We start from the raw sequence: 19,342 nt of genomic DNA on the forward strand, positions 1-19,342 counted from the left end.
GCAGGAGGCAGTAGTCAGCAGTGGCCCACATCCACATGTAATGTGCTCACGATGCACAGAGTTAGTGACACCAGGGCAGTTGTCAGTAGTGTTTGATCACCTCCATAACAATGATCCTTTTTTCCTCACACATGCAACGCATCATCTTCTTAGGCCTTTCCTTGCGTGCAATGATATGTACTCTGCCTTTGAATAATTCATGTCCAGTTCCAATTCTGTGGCCTACTCGAGCGAAGCATAGGCCGAGCCCAGTAGTCCGATAGTTGCAGGTGTCATCGGTAGCAATGTTTTTTGCGGCTGCTATCGCGGGTAAACTGGTGCTATGGGCTGTTAACAGCAACTTGTGAAAGGGGTGATAACTTTATCATGACTTTGGCTGCAATAAAGTTCCGTTAACTCGGCGATAGCTCCTTGAGAATATGCCTGCTGTGTTTTTATATAAAATGTGCTATTCCTGAGACTGAAGCATATCAAAAAATTTACATTTTTTTATATATTCATCAACTCTTCTGCACTGTTTGAAAAAAGGCTACATCAAGCATGTAATATAACTACCTTTGCCAAAGAGAGGCTTTGTTCTTACTTGACTCCTTGTGCCACAGGAACAGTAAATAACAGACATTTATATTCTTTCATATATATATACATATTGTTCACAGTGTATATATCACTTGCTAAGAACTCCTAGCACCCTACGCATAACCATATTCACATATTTTATGTGTAACATTATCTTGACATGAGAACTCTTCCTGTTCTGTCACAGGAGCAACCCGAGTATAAATGACAATTTTCAGTACTGAAAAATCAAATGTTAGAAATAGTTCAAAGGTCATTTTCTCAACACACATTGATTTTCAAATGTTTCTATTTGTTCCAAGATGTTGTTCAATAAACTCTCAAGGAAACAACTTACAAGAAGGAAGTCCTGGTTCAAATTAGCAAGGTCCTGGTTGCAGCAAAACTATAGCAAGATTGTGTAGTGCGGGCGCCATGAAACAGAAGGTAAGAGGTACCCAATAAACAAAGATGGCCACCACAATCTCCTAATGGGAAAGTTCAGACACCCCTGAGAAATGTAGTTTGTTACCAGAGTGCTGCCACACAGTGCACTCTCCACACATGCAAAACCTCACATCAGACAGTGTCAAGTCTCTGTGAAGGCTGATAGCCCCTCCTTCTCTGAAATGGACAGGCTTGAGTAGGGTTGCACTCCCACACCCGCCAATCGATAAGTGGTAAGCCATACCTCCTGAGATGCTTCCTCACAAAAGTATAGCAGTATATTTTTTCTAAACACTTGACCAAGGGCCCGATGTAGGTAAAATAGATTTACCGATTTTTAATTACCGAATCATACCGATTCGGTAATTAAAAATCGGTAAATCTAAGGGGTGGAGATGTAGGAACATCCAGATGTTCCTTTTACCGAATCGGTAAATATCTGTATTTACCGATTCGGTAAATACCGACCGGTAATGCCCCATTCATTCCTATGGGCTTTGAAGCCCATAGGAATGAATGGGGCATTACCGGTCGGTATTTACCGAATCGGTAAATACAGATTTTGACAAGGGTGCAGGGGGTGTCACTTTGACACCCTCTCGCACCCCCTAAAAAGATTCGGGGGCCATGTGGCAGGCATACCTGCCCTAAGGGCAGGTCTGCCTGTCATATGGCACAGGTGTGCATGCACACATGTGCATGCACACCTGAATCGGTATTATACCATCAAATATATTTGATGGTAAAATTCCGAATCGGTAAGGGTTGTGGGACTCAGAAGAGTCCCACCTACATATCAAAAATACCGAATAGGTATGAATAACGATTCGGTATTTTACAGAATCGGTAAATTTACTGAACGGTAAATTTACCGATTCTGTAAAATACTGGGCCCTACATACCAAATCAGATTTACCGGTCGGTAACGGCCGAAAATACCGATTTTCGGCCGTTACCGACCGACCTACATCTAGCCCCAAGTCACTAATACTGGGTCTCCGAAGCACTAGAGAAACAGGTTCTCCCTCCAACCCTGCGAGAAGCTGTTATTTTTCTCATACCTAAACCTGGCAAGGATCCACAATCGTGCAGCTCCTACAGGCCCCTTACCTGATTAAACTTAGATTACAAAATACTTGCCAAGATCACAGCGGTGTGACTGTCACTGTTAATGGAATCTATTATTGCCCTTGTACAATCAGGATTTGTCCCTCACCGCTCCACATCCCTGAATCTCAGAACACTTTTTTCAGCCATAGATAGAATTAATCCAGATATATCGGCGGCAGCGATACTCCTAGACACTGAAAAAGCCTTTGATTTGCTAGAATGGCCCTTCCATATATCAGTAATGCGCCGTATGGGTATGCCAATGGGATTCATGGCCACTACGGCCTTGCTTTATCGATTACCGACAGATCGTCTTAGAATAGATGGTACACTGCCACAACAATTCTCCTTATCTCGGGCACCAGGCAGGGCTGCCCACTCTCGCCCTTACTTTTCATCCTGGCTATGGACCCCTTAATAAGACACTGCCAAGAAAAACACCTACAGCGAGGCCTGCTGTTCAATACTGTACCACTACTGGTCTCCCTGTATGCAGATGACACCATACTATACGTCAGAGAGCCTCAGGCTAACCTAGATCCTCTCATCCATGAAATACTTCGCTTTGGCCTACATTCAGGGCTGATACAGAATAGGGGGTGGTGATGAACAGAGTGTCTGAATTAAGCAGACCACTCTTACCCAGTCCAAAGATCAGGGCTTGATCCATCACCGTTATTTATCTCACTGCCCCATCCCAGCTCAGAACCTGGCTATATGCAAATTAGTCTGTCCCTGGCCCAGTGCATCATGGGAACAGGGCAGACCAAACTACCAAGCCAATTCTTCACCAGAAAGGAGACAAGCTACCGGGGACCGGTTTCTGGCATTTCAGCCTCTTCCGCCCGGCTTGCTTGAATCCTGATGGAGCAGTGAGAAAGGGACTCATGTCTGAGTATACCCTGCCACACCTATAGTGGCCAAAAACGATACAGAATAGGGGATGGTGATGAACAGAGTGTCTGAATTAAGCAGACCACTCTTACCCAGTCCAAAGATCAGGGCTTGATCCATCACCGTTATTTATCTCACTGCCCCATCCCAGCTCAGAACCTGGCTATATGCAAATTAGTCTGTCCCTGGCCCAGTGCATCATGGGAACAGGGCAGACCAAACTACCAAGCCAATTCTTCACCAGAAAGGAGACAAGCTACCGGGGACCGGTTTCTGGCATTTCAGCCTCTTCGGCCCGGCTTGCTTGAATCCTGATGGAGCAGTGAGAAAGGGACTCATGTCTGAGTATACCCTGCCACACCTATAGTGGCCAAAAACGATACAGAATAGGGGGTGGTGATGAACAGAGTGTCTGAATTAAGCAGACCACTCTTACCCAGTCCAAAGATCAGGGCTTGATCCATCACCGTTATTTATCTCACTGCCCCATCCCAGCTCAGAACCTGGCTATATGCAAATTAGTCTGTCCCTGGCCCAGTGCATCATGGGAACAGGGCAGACCAAACTACCAAGCCAATTCTTCACCAGAAAGGAGACAAGCTACCGGGGACCGGTTTCTGGCATTTCAGCCTCTTCGGCCCGGCTTGCTTGAATCCTGATGGAGCAGTGAGAAAGGGACTCATGTCTGAATATACCCTGCCACACCTATAGTGGCCAAAAACGATACAGAATAGGGGGTGGTGATGAACAGAGTGTCTGAATTAAGCAGACCACTCTTACCCAGTCCAAAGATCAGGGCTTGATCCATCACCGTTATTTATCTCACTGCCCCATCCCAGCTCAGAACCTGGCTATATGCAAATTAGTCTGTCCCTGGCCCAGTGCATCATGGGAACAGGGCAGACCAAACTACCAAGCCAATTCTTCACCAGAAAGGAGACAAGCTACCGGGGACCGGTTTCTGGCATTTCAGCCTCTTCGGCCCGGCTTGCTTGAATCCTGATGGAGCAGTGAGAAAGGGACTCATGTCTGAGTATACCCTGCCACACCTATAGTGGCCAAAAACGATACAGAATAGGGGGTGGTGATGAACAGAGTGTCTGAATTAAGCAGACCACTCTTACCCAGTCCAAAGATCAGGGCTTGATCCATCACCGTTATTTATCTCACTGCCCCATCCCAGCTCAGAACCTGGCTATATGCAAATTAGTCTGTCCCTGGCCCAGTGCATCATGGGAACAGGGCAGACCAAACTACCAAGCCAATTCTTCACCAGAAAGGAGACAAGCTACCGGGGACTGGTGTTGGATCTAGCCCTGATCTCTTGACTGGGTGAGAGTACTCTGCTTAATTCAGAGACTCTGTCCATCACCACCCCTTGTTGTAAATTATTTTGTCCACCCTAAGCGTGGAAGGGTATACTCAGATGTGAGTCCCTTGCTCATTGCACCATCAGGATTCAAGCAAGCCGGGCCGAAGACGCCTGAAATGGCAGACACCGGTCCCCGGAAGCTTGTTTCCTTCCCAGTGTAAGAATTGGCTTTTGTAGTCTGGTCTGCCCTGTTCCCATGATGCACTGGGCCAGGGACAGACTAATTTGCATACAGCCAGGTTCTGAAACTGGGATGGTGCAATGAGCTAAAAAACGGTGTTGGATCTAGCCCTGATCTCTTGACTGGGTGAGAGTACTCTGCTTAATTCAGAGACTCTGTCCATCACCACCCCTTGTTGTAAATTATTTTGTCCACCCTAAGCGTGGAAGGGTATACTCAGATGTGAGTCCCTTGCTCATTGCACCATCAGGATTCAAGCAAGCCGGGCCGAAGACGCCTGAAATGGCAGAAACCGGTCCCCGGAAGCTTGTTTCCTTCCCAGTGTAAGAATTGGCTTTTGTAGTCTGGTCTGCCCTGTTCCCATGATGCACTGGGCCAGGGACAGACTAATTTGCATACAGCCAGGTTCTGAAACTGGGATGGTGCAATGAGCTAAAAAACGGTGTTGGATCTAGCCCTGATCTCTTGACTGGGTGAGAGTACTCTGCTTAATTCAGAGACTCTGTCCATCACCACCCCTTGTTGTAAATTATTTTGTCCACCCTAAGCGTGGAAGGGTATACTCAGATGTGAGTCCCTTGCTCATTGCACCATCAGGATTCAAGCAAGCCGGGCCGAAGACGCCTGAAATGGCAGAAACCGGTCCCCGGAAGCTTGTTTCCTTCCCAGTGTAAGAATTGGCTTTTGTAGTCTGGTCTGCCCTGTTCCCATGATGCACTGGGCCAGGGACAGACTAATTTGCATACAGCCAGGTTCTGAAACTGGGATGGAGCTATGAGCTAAAAAACGGTGTTGGATCTAGCCCTGATCTCTTGACTGGGTGAGAGTACTCTGCTTAATTCAGAGACTCTGTCCATCACCACCCCTTGTTGTAAATTATTTTGTCCACCCTAAGCGTGGAAGGGTATACTCAGATGTGAGTCCCTTGCTCATTGCACCATCAGGATTCAAGCAAGCCGGGCCGAAGACGCCTGAAATGGCAGAAACCGGTCCCCGGAAGCTTGTTTCCTTCCCAGTGTAAGAATTGGCTTTTGTAGTCTGGTCTGCCCTGTTCCCATGATGCACTGGGCCAGGGACAGACTAATTTGCATACAGCCAGGTTCTGAAACTGGGATGGTGCAATGAGCTAAAAAACGGTGTTGGATCTAGCCCTGATCTCTTGACTGGGTGAGAGTACTCTGCTTAATTCAGAGACTCTGTCCATCACCACCCCTTGTTGTAAATTATTTTGTCCACCCTAAGCGTGGAAGGGTATACTCAGATGTGAGTCCCTTGCTCATTGCACCATCAGGATTCAAGCAAGCCGGGCCGAAGACGCCTGAAATGGCAGAAACCGGTCCCCGGAAGCTTGTTTCCTTCCCAGTGTAAGAATTGGCTTTTGTAGTCTGGTCTGCCCTGTTCCCATGATGCACTGGGCCAGGGACAGACTAATTTGCATACAGCCAGGTTCTGAAACTGGGATGGTGCAATGAGCTAAAAAACGGTGTTGGATCTAGCCCTGATCTCTTGACTGGGTGAGAGTACTCTGCTTAATTCAGAGACTCTGTCCATCACCACCCCTTGTTGTAAATTATTTTGTCCACCCTAAGCGTGGAAGGGTATACTCAGATGTGAGTCCCTTGCTCATTGCACCATCAGGATTCAAGCAAGCCGGGCCGAAGACGCCTGAAATGGCAGAAACCGGTCCCCGGAAGCTTGTTTCCTTCCCAGTGTAAGAATTGGCTTTTGTAGTCTGGTCTGCCCTGTTCCCATGATGCACTGGGCCAGGGACAGACTAATTTGCATACAGCCAGGTTCTGAAACTGGGATGGTGCAATGAGCTAAAAAACGGTGTTGGATCTAGCCCTGATCTCTTGACTGGGTGAGAGTACTCTGCTTAATTCAGAGACTCTGTCCATCACCACCCCTTGTTGTAAATTATTTTGTCCACCCTAAGCGTGGAAGGGTATACTCAGATGTGAGTCCCTTGCTCATTGCACCATCAGGATTCAAGCAAGCCGGGCCGAAGACGCCTGAAATGGCAGAAACCGGTCCCCGGAAGCTTGTTTCCTTCCCAGTGTAAGAATTGGCTTTTGTAGTGTGGTCTGCCTTGTTCCCATGATGCACTGGGCCAGGGACAGACTAATTTGCATACAGCCAGGTTCTAAAACTGGGATGGTGCAATGAGCTAAAAAACGGTGTTGGATCTAGCCCTGATCTCTTGACTGGGTGAGAGTACTCTGCTTAATTCAGAGACTCTGTCCATCACCACCCCTTGTTGTAAATTACATTCAGGGCTGGGCATTAACTGGCACAAGACTTTTTTTAAGACGTTTGCACTCGGCACTAAAAGCCACATTGCCCAGTTACCCCCTAGAACCATACACGTTCACTCCCTTGTCCCTGGTCATTGACAATGCCCAGGGCACTCACCTAATCTCCAAATTAGATAAACTATGTACACAACTTGTCCCGGCACAAGATGATAGGCTCCGAAGAGCTTGAAAAACAGATTTGGGAGGTCCAATATCAGATGAAAATTGGCCAGCGTGCCTCACCCTCACTAAAGACATCTCTCTCAACAGCAGACATAAACTGCTTCATTTTAAATTTCTGCACGGGGTGTACAGCACTCCCGCTACAGTACACATGCTAGATTCGACAAAGCCCCACGACTGTCGCAAGTGCGGTGCGCCCCAGGCTGACTTTGCACATTTGGCATGGACCTGCCCACGACTGCAACCATACTGGACTGCGATCCACAAGACACTTGGCGGCATGCTCCATTTACCACTCACTCCTATTCTGGAAATTGCTCTCCTAGGTTATATGGCCAACTTCCCTAAAAAACTTCTGAAATTTGCGGCTATTAGCTTCTTATTGGCCAAAAGAGAGGTAGCGCTCCACTGGGGTAGCAAATCAGTCCCTACCCTACAGAGCTGGCTCCACAGCATGGTCACTTGCAATACACACAGCAATGAACATGGCACGACCATCCCATCCTCCTCTCGACCTAGGGATTTTTGGGGTCCTTTGAAGACTTTTCTGGCCACCCATCAAAAAGACCTGCCAACACAACCGATCAGTGGGGTAATGCTTACCGGAGTAGGGTGAATACGCGGGGGAAAGTACTGAATGCGTTTTCATGCTAACCTTAACATGTAAACCTGCGCTGGAAGAATGCCGGCTATGGGCAGTAAACCCTTTCCAAGCTTGGCGTGGATTTCCATTATGGACTGGTCATATGGTAATCCTTGGCTCTGATTAACAGCTAACCTTTGGCACTCTATTAATATTGTAACTTGGCAACTGGTTATTTTTTCATGAGTGTGAGATTTGTTGAATTATTATTATTATTATTATATCTGATTTTATAGAGCGCTCAGCTACCCGTAGGTTTCCCGGCGCTAGAAGGATAGAAGTCAAGAGGGCATACGGAAGTGAAGGAACAGGTTACAGGGAGAACAACCAAGTTTTCACTCCTTTGCGGAACTTTAGATAAGATGTTTCAGACCGCAAAGGGATGGGAAGCGAATTCCAGAGCGTGGGTGCCAGATAAGAGAACGAGCGCCCACCAACTTTTGCACGCTTGAAACGGGGGACAGAGAATCTGCATTGAGTGGAGGATCTAAGGGTGCGGGAGGGACAATATTGCTGGACTAGGGTGGATAAATAGTGAGGGGATTTACCGGCTTTGATGCGGTGCATAAAGCATAGAGCTTTGAATTTGGACCTAGATTCTATGCGCAGCCAGTGAAGGCTACGCAGAGAGGAAGAGACAGAAGTTGTTCTAGGCAAATTACAAAGTAAATGGGCAGCCATGTTCTGAACTACTTGGAGCTTCCGGGTGACCTCCTTGCAGGCACCCAGAAGAAGTACATTACCGTAGTCCAACCGCGATGTTACTAGGGCCTGGACCACTGACTTCTGGGTATCAGGGGGCAGCATCCATGTGATCTTCCTCAGCCACCTGATGATGGTGGTACATGTGGCCGAAACTTTGACCACATGTTGTCTCATGGATAGCTGATCATCAAAGAGGACCCCGAGATTACGTGCAGTAGTAGCTGGGGCCGGTAATGGACCCATTTGCTGAGGCCAATGTTGCGGGCCCCAGAGAGCAGAATCAGGCCCAAACAAGAGAAGCTCTGTTTTATCGCCGTTCAGCTTAAGTTTGTTCGTTAGCATCCAGTTGGCGATGTCGGTGAGTCCAGAACAGAGAGAAGAGGAATGGGAGTGTTGATTAGAAGAAAGAGAGAAAATAATTTGAGTGTCATCGGCATAAGAAAAAATAGAAAGTCCAGCCTGTTCAGCAAGGAAAGCAAGAGGTCTAACATAAAGGTTGAAAAATAAAGGACTAAGAATAGAGCCTTGAGGAACACCATACGGAGACTTGTGAACCGTGGACACAGAAGAGGGGGAAAAAACCTGAAAAGTGCGGTTAGAAAGGAAATCAGAGATCCAAGCAAGAGCTGAGCCGCAGATACCAACAGACTTCAGGGCAGACAGAAGGATGTTATGGGAGACGGTGTCAAAGGCGGCACTCAAATCCAAAAGGATGAGTGCCACTGTCTCCCCTCTGTCTACCTGACGCCTGACTGTCTCCGAGACTCCCAGAAGGGTGGACTCCGTGGAGAAGCCCGCCCGGAAACCTGACTGAGAAGGGTGAAGGATATTCGCTGATTCAATGTGGGTAGTGAGGTGACGATTAATATGCTTCTCCAACACCTTCGAGAGGCAGGGAAGCAGGGAAATAGGCCGAAAGTTAGCTGGGTTGCTAACATCCGCGTTTGCTTTCTTTAGCAGTGGAACCACCATAGCATGCTTCCAGATGTTAGGAACAACTGCCTCAGTGAGAGACGCATTCAAGAGAGCCAAGATACAATCCAGGGGAACAGTGGCTAAGGTACGGAAAATATTGGGGGGCATGGGATCCAAGGGAGAGCCGGATTTGATCTCTGCCAAGAGTTTATGAAAAACGGGCATAGAAATACATTCCCATTTATCCAATCGAGGAGGGAAGGGTCGTTCAGGGTCGTCCTGTGTGGGAGGTAGGTCATATTGCTGAATGAGATGCCTATAATGTGATCAAAATGAAAAATAAAGTTTATATTAAAAAAACTAGGTCTCCATAGAGAAGCAAGCTAGCCCTTTGCACAGCACTTCTGCACCTTATCAGGAGTAGAAAGTGTAAGATAAATAACCATACCATACCATGATCGCATTGCCACTTATCATCCACAAAATCAAAACACCTACTACATAGGCCACACTCATAAACAACAAAAAGCAAAATTAAAGTAAGGGGCCTACGTTCTATCCATCACTGCTCCTCCTTGTTCCGCAACAGACTTAAGAACTGTGACAAATATCAGGATAACAACACAAATCTGATCATCACACACAGCACCAAAAAACCTCCAACATGGATCACCCTGCACTTCAAGATCCTTTTCGATAAATCACATCCTACGATGTACCGTGCTACAGGGCTTAATTTGAGCTGGTAGTTTCCGGTGCTCAGCACCAGCACTTGTCAGCACCGGTAGTTACGACAGCTGCCACATGGTGGTGTTGTTTGTGTAATTTATAGATAAGCAGAACAACAGTTGTTGAATTATTCACAACATTATTAAAACAAGCATTTGCAATGCAATAGGTCTCGTATTAGGAAAGTTTGAGCTATTGGTATTGTAAATGACAATTTTTTTATTTAGGTTTTGTTTTTGAAAATAGCGAAATTAATAGCTTTGTCATTTACCATGCCAATAGTTATAACTTTCGCAAATGTGACACCTATAGCATTTGTAATGCAATATGTGTTGTATTTACGTGACTTACATGTATTGATATTACAAATAACAATGGTTTTTAATTTTTTTTAATAATTAATACTTAAATAAAAGTCTGATGCCTGACGTTTGTGGATGCCTGACGCTTGTGGATGCCTGACGCTTGTGGATGCCTGACGCTTGTGGATGTCTGACGCCTGATGCTTGCGGATGTCTGACGCTTGCGGATGTCTGACGCTTGCGGATGTCTGACGCTTGCGGATGTCTGACGCCTGCGGATGTCTGACACCTGCGGATATCTGACGCTTGCGGATGTCTCATGCCTGCGGATGTCTGACGCTTGCGGATGTCTGACGCTTGCGGATGTCTGACGCTTGCGGATGTCTGACGCTTGCGGATGTCTGACGCTTGTGGATGCCTGACGCTTGTGGATGCCGGACGCTTGTGGATGCCGGACGCTTGTGGATGCCGGACGCTTGTGGATGCCGGACGCTTGTGGATGTCTGTTGCTTGTGGATGTCTGACACTTGTGGATGTGTGACACTTGTGGATGTGTGACACTTGTGGATGTGTGACGCTTGTGGATGTCTGACGTTTGTGCATGCCTGACGCTTGTGCATGCCTGATGCCTTTGGATGTCTGATGCTTGTGGATGCCTGACGCTTGTGGATGTCTGATGCCTGATGTTTGTGGATGTCTGATGCTTTTGGATGCCTGACGCTTGTGGATGTCTGACGCTTGTGGATGTCTGACGCTTGTGGATGTCTGATGCTTGTGGATGTCTGACGTTTGTGGATGTCTGACGCTTGTGGATGTCTGACGCTTGTGGATGTCTGACGCTTGTGGATGTCTGATGCTTGTGGATGTCTGTTGCTTGTGGATGCTTGATGCTTTTGGATGCTTGATGCTTTTGGATGCTTGATGCTTTTGGATGCCTGACGCTTGTGCATGTCTGACGCTTGTGGATGTCTGACGCTTGTGGATGTCTGATGCTTGTGGATGTCTGATGCTTGTGGATGTCTGATGCTTGTGGATGTCTGATGCTTGTGGATGTCTGATGCTTGTGCATGCCTGACGCTTGTGGATGTCTGACGCTTGTGGATGTCTGATGCTTGTGGATGTCTGATGCTTGTGGATGTCTGATGCTTGTAGATGTCTGATGTTTGTGGATGTCTGACGCTTGCGGATGTCTGACGCTTGCGGATGTCTGACGCTTGCGGATGTCTGACGCTTGCGGATGTCTGACGCTTGGTGATGTCTGACGATTGGTGATGTCTGACACTTGTGGATGTCTGACGCTTGTGGATGTCTGACGCTTGTGGATGTCTGACGCTTGGTGATGTCTGACGCTTGGTGATGTCTGACGCTTGGTGATGTCTGACGCTTGGTGATGTCTGACGCTTGTGGATGTCTGCTGCTTGAGGATGGGCGGATGGGCAGGACACTTGTTGAAAGAAATACAGTGAAAAGCGTGCAATAGAAACACGCCAGTATAATATGAGCTCTCCCTCCACCAATCAGCATAGTTGACAATCCGTTGACTTTCCGATGAGGGGAGGGGGGAGGGGGGTTAGTCATGAGTATAAGAGAGAGAGATCCCTTTAAGCTGAAAGCAAATGGACAGTTTTAAGAGGGAGATAAAAGGTTCGAAAAGAGGGTGACTCATTAATGTCTGTGCCTGTGGATGCATTTTGTCAGGATGGTGAATATGTGATGAAAGAAGATGGCAAAGTCACACAAAAAACGAGCCTAACAGGGGCAGAAAAAACGCGGCCGCGAAATGAAATCCCTTTGAAGTCAAGCTGCTGAATGATAGGGAATATGAAAGGCCTCTAGGAACCTGTAAAACAAGCTCTTGGCATTGCTGTGGGGAGGGGGAGGAGAAAGCGAGTCACGGCCGCCAGGCCGTGAAGTGTGAAACAGTGGGCGGGAAAGAAGATCCCTTTGAAGCTGCTGGGCAGAAATGCGAGCTCACGGCCCGTGAAGTGTGAAGCAGTGGGCGGGGAGGCAGGAGCTAATGGTATGGGGAGCCTTTGAAGAGCAAGCCAGAAACACCAGGGGGGCGGAGAAGCAGATTGCCTAGGAGGCAGGCAGAAGGCTCGGGCTCGTGCATGTGCACATGCACTCGTGGAAAACCTCTTTTTGGTAGACCTTAGTTTAAGTCTTGGTTTCACTGCTATAGACTCGTCCTATTCCATTCCTGCGGAATGGGAATAGGCCGAGACCTAAACAACTAATACCTACCACCCAAGCCCTTTTTAGAGCTCTGGGGGCCTCAGCCGTCTGAATTGTCAAACTTGCAGCAGTGTGATGGTTAGTAGTTGTCTAGGTACTATCATTGGCAGTTCTAGTAGGGGCAATGAGTGCTGCAAGCTGCGGTGACCTCTTGAAGAGGGCCCTGACACTTTACAAATTAAGTACTGCCTGTCAGTCCAATAATCTCTTCCACACACAGGGCCTTAATCACAAAGGGAAACTTACATTATTGTGTAAATTTACGAATGTTTGCTATTCACAAAGGTTTTTTACTGGTAGCATTTTCACAACTGCGGACTCTCTGCACATAAAAAGATAGGAAAGTCCTAACTTTTTATGTGCGGAGACTCCGCAGTCGTAAAGATACTACTTTTATAATTCCTTTGGGAATACGAAACAATCTTAAACTTGCACAAAAGTGTAAGTTTCCTTTTGTGCATCAAGCTCCTGGTCTGGGATATAAAGTGCTACACAAATGCAACTACAGTACTAGATCATTCTGGCTGGAGGTAATATCTTATGCAGATGACACACAGCTAATAGTGTCAATTACTCAAGATGCAGAAGCCGCAGACGCTAACTTTAATAACTGTATGAAGTTGGTGGCTCTCTGGATGAGGAGCAACTATCTTCAATTAAACAGCAACAAGAAAGAGGTTCTGGTGTTTGGTAATTAAGGGTGGGCGTAGTGCTCCGCTCCGTCCACGGAGTGTGCGTAGTGTTGCCTACTTCGCCATTTGCAAGGTAGGCATAGTAGGCAACACTACGCACATGGCGGAGTGAAGTTGCCTGCCAACCACCTCCCTCCCGGCGTCTTCTAAATGCCTAAAATAATTGAAAACATTGTAAAACTATTTAAAAACGACTTACCTGAGATGCGGCGTTCCGGGGCGCCCTCTTCCTGGTCTCTCGCCGACTTCTTCCTGACAATTGCGCATGCGCGGGCACCCGCGCATGCGTATTTCTTGCGAGTGGGGCTACGCGAAGTGTGTGGGTGGGTGTTGATTTCCCCCCTCTTCATGGTGCTTCGCGTAGCCCCACTACGCCCTGGGTTATTGGTAATCATACCCCGGAATGGACCCACTCATGGTGGCCAGAATCACTGGGATCATGCCCTTTGCTGGTTGAATCTGCAAGAAACCTTGGTATCATAGCTGACACCAGTTTATCCTTCAGCCATCAGGTTAATAGGACGGTATCCTCCTGCTTTTGGGTCATAAGAACCCTTAGAAAGATATTTCCATTTCTTTCCCCTGATGCATGGAAACAAGTTGCTGTCTCACTAATTCTATCTAAATTGGATTATTGTAATGCCCTCATACTGGAATCCAACAGGGCTTCTATCAATAAATTCCAGCTGGTACAGAACGCTACAGCTAGACTAATATTAGACATTCCTAAATGCGACTCAATTTTGGCCGCCATAAAGAATTTGTATTGGCTTTCAGCACGAAAAAGAATTCTATTTAAAACCTTGTGTATTGTACATAAGGCACTACACAATGCAGGACCAGCAGGAAGCAGGAACATCTTCCGGCGTTATGTCCCTAACAGACAATTACAATCAACCAATAAAAATCTGCTGGTAGTCCCGAGATACAGAAGAGCACGATGGGGAAAAAGAGCCTTCTCGGTCGCAGCAGCTAAGCTCTGGAATACTCTTCCTTTATCCATTTGCGGCTTAGAGTTACACCTTCCTTTCCGTAAAGCCTTAACCACATGCGTGCTCATGACGAGCTCAGCTCGTCATAACGGCCGCAACGCTCGCACGCTGGGCTAATTCCCGCGCTGTGCTGAGCGTTCCACGGAAACGGGTGTGGCCGTGACGAGCTGAGCTCGTCATGAGCACAGCGACACCGTGCTGCGTGACGACCTGAGCTCGTCACGAGCACCGGGGCGCTGTGCGCGCGCCTCCTCCCCCCAGCAGAAGGGGTTAAAGACCTGGCTTTTTACGTTGGAAATTTGAACTTCCTTAATGTGCCCACCAGTTAGCTGTAACTGCATCAGCGCCTAGGCGCCTTAGGCTTAGGGTATTTGTAAGCGCTATAGAAATTCATTCATTCATACTATACAATGGAACTCGCAGCCCTGAGGTTGAAATTAAGACCTCTCTCTGTTAATTAATTGGGCAACCCAATCACTGATAAATAGGTGCCCAGTGTTCTGCTCTGGCAAAGACCCCAGAAACAAGGTGATCTTACATCAGTATTTGAGTTGAAGTAAAGCGCTGCTTTTATCACAAGACACCCCCCTCCAGCCACCTCTTGTGCCGTGTCTGCAGCTGCCGCAGGAACCCGGCAGGTGGCAAGGACACACCGGACGATCCATAAAATAGGTTTACGGTTAGGCTTCACCCCAGTCCCCTGTTCGCTGAACTTTGACCCGGATGGAAATGGTATTTTTTTTCTTCATCAATTCAAATTATACCTTTCAATTGATGGGAAAAAAGAAGGAGGCAGAAAATAGTGCTGTAAAGCTCACAATGCAGTAATCACCGAGAGGCCATTAGGAAGAGGAGAGTGACAAGAAAGGGTAAAAGAGTTGCGGATATTTAAATGCGGAGCATTAGCGGCCGCAAAGCCCCATCAGGGCCCCATTATTTTGATGGCCGTCGGCGCAGCGTATAATCAGCCAAATTGTTATTCCGCTGAAAAGTGACTCGGAGCCTGATCTGGATTCCGACCTTTGACCCCCAAGAAAGAGCTCATTAAACTAGGAGGGCGCTGCTATTATTAGTACCTTTAGTGTGAAAAGCGTCTGCGCAGCCTTTAGGGGGTCTGCGGTACAAAAACAAGCACGCATATTGCACTTACATTTCACCCTTTGCTGAAGTTGATGCCAAGGGCACGTCCATTTTCTCCACCAGGTATTATTAATAACAGCATGGGTTTTTTTTTCTGTGGAGTTTATGATGTGGACATCTGGCTAATCAGCGGCGTAGCTCCAGGACTCAGGAGGGGTGTTGGGTGTTACAACCCCCTAAAAAAGGTATTTTGTAGGACATATTTGGGTACAAGTGCTTTCAGGTGGGTAACGTTAAGTGTCTGTCAGATTTCACCTGGGTTTTAAAAAAAAACACTGTCCCACCTACAGTGGCAGCTGGCAGGGGGAGTGAGGCGGGGCAGGGAAGGGGCAGGGTGGGGGAGTAGTGTAGTCGGACATACGACGAAATGGAGTAAAGAAGTAAATAAATGAATACAACTATTTATCTTGCGCGCACTGCATCTCCAACTCGGAGATGCATCGCGCGCAAGGAAAATAGGGCCATATTATCAAGAAAGGGCGATACATTATCGCCGCTTTTATCAGCAGGAAACTGCCTCTAAAGCGGCGATAATGGACTTGATAATATGCCCCTGTGAATTCCCATAGAAGCCCAGGTTCTGGTGTTATCGCCGCTTTTGCGGCAGTCTCCTGCCGATAAAAGCGGCGGTAATGTATCGCCCTTTCTTGATAATATGACCCATAGTTTTATTTATTTATTTAGTTACTCTACTCTGATCTGTCGTATGTCCGACTCCACTACCCCCCACCCTGCCCCTCCTTCGCCCCCACCGCCCGCAGCACTCCCTCGGTGAGCCGCCACTGCTCACCTCTGTTTTTAAGGCCTTAAACAATGTGGATACGTTTGAAAAATATTGTATTAAAAGTACCCCTAGCAATCCGCACTCTTCTCTGTTTCCTCTGCCTCTTAAGCCCCCTTTATGTCCTGCTTCTCATATAATGTGTTTTAACAATATATGCCAGTGTGATTGTTGGGATATCTGACGCCCCACCGCCACCCACCACCCCAATCATACTGACCAAGCTTCACCCCTGGAGCTAATACCAATGGAGATGGCACTAAACACTGTGGGGCAGATTTACAAGCCCCTTGCGCCTCATTTACGCCACCGTTGCGTCACTTTTGTGACGCCGCGGCGGCGCAAATCCTGCTCCATGGTGCGGGGGTACTTACAACGTGACACATCCGGGAGATGCGTCACGTTGTAATGCCCTGCGCCACATGTAGGCGTTCCTGTGCAGGGGGGGGCGTTCCGGCACAGAAACGCCTCCTAAAAGTGGCTGAGTGAAATCTACAAGATTTCATTCAGCCACTTTGGGGCCCATGCTGCGTCAAAACCCTGCGCCTGCCTGAAGCAGGCGTAAGGATTGACGCAGCATTAACTAGATAGAGCCCCCAGAGCATTGCTGGTGCTGCGTCGCTTAGCGACGGAACTCCAGCAATGCGTCACTTTTACGGCACAGATGCGTCACGCACCATGTAAATGCGGCGCATCCATGATGGCGGAGCTGTGGCGCACAATAACGGGCGCATCCCTGCTGATTTGTAGGGATGCGCCAGTTATTGTGAATATGCCCCTGTGAGTTGGCTGATTCAGGCCACCCCCTCCAAAAACGTCTAACATGCTGGAGGCAGAACTACAGTAGGCAACAAAAATAAGCTCGACAATGGGCTGGCCTCACACTCAATAAAGCCTCCTGTACATATGACGTAACGGCCAAAGAATGGAGAGCACAGCGTCAGGGAAACTCCATCTGGTGTAGATGAATAATTACTGGACAGGGATGAAATAAACAAAATACCAAGATAAAACAAAGCAGACTTCAGTTTTTTTTGAGATTCCTGCAATCTGCATAATTTGGTGAGAAGCGATGCGGCAACTGTCCCACCAGAACAGGGGCTTCTATGGGAATTCACCAGGGCGTATTATCAAGCCCATCATCGTCGCTTTAGCGGCAGTTTTCTGCCGCTAAAGCGGCGATAATGTTAACCCTGTTTCTTGATAATATGCCCCAAAGTGTGTAAAAATAAAAGCAGAGATTTAGTAAATGACTTCGAAGGGTGTCCTGCTCTTTACCCCTTCATTTAATCCAACACAATGGGACCTATTAACAAAGGCATTTTGGAGTATGTAAAAAAGTACTTTTTACGGGCACGTACATGTGCTCGAGAACCGGCCCAGAACATCTAAAATATGAATAAAATGAGAACATTCAGGGAATATTCATATACAGTTAGCACAAATAGCACTGTGCCCTCCACCAAAAGGCCTTTTTTGCGATGTAAACTTACCTGACTTCAGAGGCTCTGATATTAACTTGCAATCTTTACCATAAAGAACATTAAAGAGATGGGTTTTTTTAAAACTTAAAAACATGTTAAACTTCTTTGAGCACCTCATTGCAATAAAGCCTTACGCCAGAGCACCTCAGAGACTGAATAAAAGTACCTCCTTCTATCTAGGATACTCTAGCCAATTTTGTACATGTCATTAAAAAGGCTTCTAGGTGTCCATCCCAAAACTTTATACTGAAGGGAATAGAAACAGGAACAATAAATAGATGCATATACTTTTTTCAAACTTTTCTTTCATTTAGTATGCCTCTCTGTGAGATGTTCAGATCCAGCAGAAATCATTGCATCTGCACACATTAAGGTTTATTTTATATCCATTAAGGTACAGTGAAAGTGGTCTGGCATTTGCAAGAGGACATTTGCTGAAAATATGCTGGTCAAAGTTTATTTTCTGCATTTGAAAATATGCCTTTCCTGAGAGGAGCAAACCAAGATTTAGAAGCTGTTTGCATCCAAATATATATACATATATATATTCACTGAAAAAACCACAGGTTTCAGGGGTGTTATATTTAGTTGGACATTTCACTTGTACAAAACCATTGAAATTCCCCCGTTATAGTTAGTTGTACTAACTATAACTCACGCGCCCGCAATCCACTGCTGATGATGTCACATATTACATCATTAATGACATGGTCGGTGACATCACTGATGACATCTCAAATGACATCACTGATGACATCACTGATGACATTATCCAGTGAATGTGGTTTGCTTCGATATTTAAATAAGTATTATATATATATAGCAATCTGCCTTGAAGTCTGAGTTGATGTATAAGTGTCTGAATGGAGGATTTAGTAGCAAAGTGTCTCACTAAATATGAGATTTATTTATTTATTTTGAAAGTTTTATATAGCGCGAACAAGATCTTTGCAGATATCAGAGCGCTTTACATAGAAAGGGGGAACATGAGGGAACATAGTCAAACATGTACGTCAGTAATGCTAATAGTACAAATACGTGGGAGCATAGAAAATCACGTAAGTCGATAGATAGTGATTAAACTTTGTGAATAACTGTATCACTCTATCTCTTGATTTGTAAAGTACTACATAAGTTGGTTACTAGCTATGTGAAAGTGTATAATAGTTATTAATTAGTTAAGTGAGTATTTGTATGTGATAGTGAATGTGTGTGTGGTTGGGTGGGAGGTGTGTGACTGCAGATGTGTAAATAGTTGATTTAGTAGGTATATGAGGTTAAGACTGTATGTGGAAACAGTTGTTTGGATGAGTGAATGTCTTTATAGGTGTGATGGTGAGTAAATATATTTCTCAATGATACATGTCCAACAAACTAGAAATACAAAAGGCAAGTTATGTGACAGATGTATATAAATAAGTGTACATAAGACTCAGTGATTGTATGAGTGAATGTATGGATAACTGTATTCTTGTAATAGTGATTTTATAACACACTAAGTATGAGTTACTATCTACATAAATATATAAAGTGGTCTTTGTGTAAGTGTATAGCTTACTAAATATAAGTATGATCAATTGTTTGCATAAGTGAGTAGGATGACTGCATAATTGGATATGATTGTAGGAAGGTGGATATCTGACTATATGGTTACCCCAACTTTTTGCCTAGTGTTTAGCTGGTTT

Source organism: Lissotriton helveticus, chromosome 2_2 (genome assembly GCF_964261635.1).
Source record: "Lissotriton helveticus chromosome 2_2, aLisHel1.1, whole genome shotgun sequence".
NCBI lineage: Eukaryota > Metazoa > Chordata > Amphibia > Caudata > Salamandridae > Lissotriton > Lissotriton helveticus.